Source organism: Camellia sinensis, chromosome 3, assembly GCF_055761805.1.
Source record: "Camellia sinensis isolate YWXY chromosome 3, ASM5576180v1, whole genome shotgun sequence".
NCBI classification, from domain to species: Eukaryota; Viridiplantae; Streptophyta; class Magnoliopsida; order Ericales; family Theaceae; genus Camellia; species Camellia sinensis.
Genome location: NC_138963.1, coordinates 29,170,658 through 29,174,978, shown reverse-complemented (window position 1 = coordinate 29,174,978; position 4,321 = coordinate 29,170,658). Strand labels below are relative to the sequence as shown.

At 30.9% G+C, this 4,321-nt stretch overlaps 1 non-coding gene across 1 annotated transcript; it reads right to left on the bottom strand.

The window, feature by feature from the left end:
• Positions 1–2,214: 2,214 nt before the first annotated feature.
• On the bottom strand, positions 2,215–2,329 carry LOC145823162 (U5 spliceosomal RNA). Its single transcript, XR_014365396.1, has one exon. It is a non-coding gene; the product is annotated as a U5 spliceosomal RNA (small nuclear RNA).
• Positions 2,330–4,321: the final 1,992 nt, after the last annotated feature.

Below are 4,321 nucleotides of genomic sequence, written 5' to 3'. Positions count from 1 at the left end.
TATTTTAAAATTTAAAAAATTAAAATAGTAATATTTTGAAATTAAAATATTTAAAAATATTTAAAAAAATGGTAACACATTTAAATATTAAATTTTAAAATATTTAAATATTTAAAATATTTAAATATTTAAAATATTTTAAAAATTAAAATATTGATTTGAATGGAGTTTTGAAATGAGTTTTGAATTATATGTTTGGTTATGAGTTTTGAAAAGTAATGATTATGTTTTGAATTGAGTTTTAAGAAATGGGTGTAAAATTATGATTTGAAAACTCCAAACAAACAACATACTCAAATCAATGGGTGAAACTATATTTTGAGATGCTTACCAAACGGAGCCTCTATTTTTTGCGACGGCAAGTTGTGCCGTCTCAAAAGGTCCAATTTTTTGCGACGGTAAGTTGTGTCGGCTCAAAAAGTCACATTTTTTTTTGCGACGGCAAGTTGTACCGTCTCAAAAGATCACATTTTTTGCGACGACAAGTTGTGCCGTCTCAAAAAGTCACATTTTTTGGCGACGGCAAGTTGTGCCGTCTCAAAAGGTCACATTTTTGGCGACAGCAAGCTGTGCTGTCTCGAAAAGTCACATTTTTTGGTGACGGCAAGTTGTGCCGTCTCAAAAGGCCACATTTTTTGCGACGGCAAGTTATGCCGACTCAAAAAGTCACATTTTTTGCGACAGCAAGGTGTGCCGTTGCAAAAAGTCATTTTTTGCGAAGGCAAATGTGCTGTCGCAAAAAGTTTCATCTTTTAAGCCCACTTTTCTTGTAGTGTCAAACTTTAAAACAATCCACTTTGACAAGTCCCACTTAAAATATATATGCATGAATGCATTACAATTTGTTCTTGTCTCACTTCGATGATTTTTTATCATCGTGTGCCATTTATATTTTTTCCTCTCTCCCTCCTTACAACAATCAAACTTTCTACTAGTCATAACATCATCTTTCTTGCTTTTGTTATAGTAATATCTTCTAATGCTAAACCCTACAATTCTTCTATATTCATTATAAAACTCATTTGCAGCTTCTTCTGATGGAAACTCCATACCAAAATATGGTGATTTATCCTTGGCCAACTCTTTTATTTCTTCGATGCATCTTTCAGGTCCACCATCATCAATTATAGCATCCTCTATTTCAACACTGCAAAATATGAAGGAAAAAAAATGAAACAAGAATTTGAGCAAAAAAGCCATTAATTAATTTCAAATGCTGAGTAATTAAACAATTCAATGAAATCTAATAAATCAATTAATAATGTAAATTAATTAAAAGGGTAGCGGAGAAGGGGGGGAATCTAGTACAGTAGCATTGGAAATTCATTGTGTCTAACTAGATTATAATATATAGTTGCAAAATCATATTAGAATTAGTATATTATATGATATAGGGAACCCTTTGGCAGACACCCTTAACGATGTGAACCATATGCCCCCTTATTATATAATTTTTTGTATTTTTGTCACAAATGTAATGTTATTTTTTGTTGAGTTATGACAATTTATGATTAAAAAATTAAGTTCGTATTTTGTAGTAAGGTTATATTTTTTTTATTGAAACTTTTTTTAAACCATTAAATGCGTAACATCACCACAAAAATACATAATATTGTTATAAAAATTTGTAATATTTCTACAAAAATACATAACATTGCTACAAAAAAAAAAATTATTTATGAATTCCAAATTATCATTACTCTTTAAAAAAATTATATAATATTTATACAAAAATACCTAAACATGTACAAACAAAAAAAAATTACACAACAAATAAATTTTCTTATAATATACAATTGTGTTTCTCAATCCACTTACAGAAAAACAAACCAACCATTATTCTTGTTGAACCACTAACACACTGTACAAAATAAAACAGGAAGCACATATATATATATATAGATACACATACCAGTTTGTTGAACAATAATGGTCCCTAAATCTGGCGAAAGGACGGTAAATCGAAGATGGAGAATACCGTTCAATCCGTTTAAGAGAAGACAAAAACGTATAAAAATAAAAATAAAAATAAAAAACTAGTTGTTCAACTTCAACTTACTGTAAAGTGGTGACCTTTTGCTTAAGGGGGACGACGGCCGATAGCTAGATTGTTTTTCTATAATAAAATAAGAATCAATGTAACCCTAAAAAAAAATACAAAAACGGAAAAATGGTGTCGTTTCAATAGCATAGCAGACATAGTAGGGAGGGAATGATTGCAGTGACCTCTCATCCCCACATATTAGCATAAGCCACTAAATGCAGTGAGCACACAGTATTCTTGAGTAAAAGGCGAAAGAATAATGCGCTTTGTGCTCACTGTGTGGTTACGTGCCTTCAATGTATTGCTTCAAAGGCTTCATATTGCAACTCTTGCAGGGTGAGTTTTTCTTTCTCAACCGATGTGGGATTTTTTTATAATTATTTATTCAAATTACATTCTATCAATATTTAAGTGCCCCATTGCACTTTGGAATTAATCTTTGGCCCCGTTTGTTTTAGGAAATAGAGGTGGGATTGAGATTGAAATTGAGGTGGGACCCACTATATGTTGTGTTTGTTTTGGGAGATAGAGAGGGGATTCACAATCCCATGGGATTAGAATAGGCCTTGGTGTTGGGATTGAGATGGAGGAGGTGGATATGGTATTAGGAAATTAGTCCCATGGGATTAGGTTTTTTTATTTTATTTTTTTTATATGTTGGGAATTTTTTTTTAACATTAAAGTTTAATGTTTTTGTATTTTTTGTTAAGTAAAAATCATAATTTTATTTGTTTTAATATTTTATATTTCTTTTATAGGGTAATAATTTAACAATCTCCACATTAACAACTACCATCAAGACAAACACAATTTTACTTAATCCCCTCACTAACAATCTCCTCACTAACAATCACCTCACTATTAATCTGCCCAGGCCATGTTTGTTTGGCGGACTGGATTAGGTTGGATTAGCATTCCCATGACTACTAATCCTAGGATTACGAATCCCTTTAGATTGTATATCCTATCTTATGTTTGGATTGAGTTAGGATTATAAGGAGGGACTAGTAGTCTAAACTTTGGCTTAGTCTTCCAATTTATATCCCACCCCCCTCTGTGAAATTGAATAATCCATCATATGTGAGATACCATATCCGAATGAATTCAATTGTTTAACCTAACATCGGATTAATAATTTTATTTAACTATTAGTCCAATCCCAAACTCATGTCCACTCAAACAAACATGGTCTCACTATCAATTCCCTCCATTCTACTTCTGAAAACAGACGAGACCTTTATTAATTCCCATCTTGACTTGGCCCATTCTAGTGGGACAACTCCTCTGAGTACTAACATACACATTTTTCTTTAGCCTGTAAGGTTCTCTATGTTTAGGATTAGTACTTTGTGATATTCATCGAAAAAAACAAAAAAAGGATTAGTACTTTGTGTTCATCAAAGTTTCCAATTATCAATACTAAGTTTGATTAGTTCAACCCTAGTTAGCATAATTATCATCTAATTGAGTAGTAATTAATACCTATAATTGAAGACGACTCTAATCATAACAATGGATGCAATGATAGACCTATAGAGGGCAAGAGGAGGCGATTGCCCTTCCTACGATTTCAAAAACTTTCATTATTATTGTAATATTAATTATAGTTTGTCTCCAAATTATAGAAGGTCGCTCCCTAGTGTTTTTTACTTTTACAAATTTTAAGTGGTGCTCTCTTGATTTTTTTAAAAATTTATGTGGTTGCTTTTCTATATCTATAAAGCATTGGATTAAAAAAGAATTAAAAACATACAAAATATAATAAAATTAATAATTTACCATTGATAACAAGCCCTATTTCTAGATTTAAAAAAATGCTTATTTTTATACGTTTTCATCTTATTTTTGCTTTCTATATATTGGTAGTAAATTGATATTGCAATTCATACTTCTTATTTAAAATTTTTGTTAATATGTATATTTTTGCCCCCTATGTGAAAATCCCGGGTCCGTCCTTGAATGGATGGGAACCAATATTATTTTGGGGCACAACATCATAATAATAAGATGGGCGAATTATGCTAACGATCCTTATAGTTTAGGGCTTGTGCCACTTTGGTCCCTAACCTTTTAATTGTAATACATTTTTTTTTTTGATCGGCAAAAGAAAACTTTATTGATGGAGTATATACAAGGTATGAAAAGATACATCAATAAAGAGAAGCTTGGAGCTTGAAGATACATCAAATGTACTACAATTAATGTAACATTAATTGTAATACATTTAACTTTGAATTTTGAATCTCGTTCCAAATAAGGAAAATTGAAGACACTGTT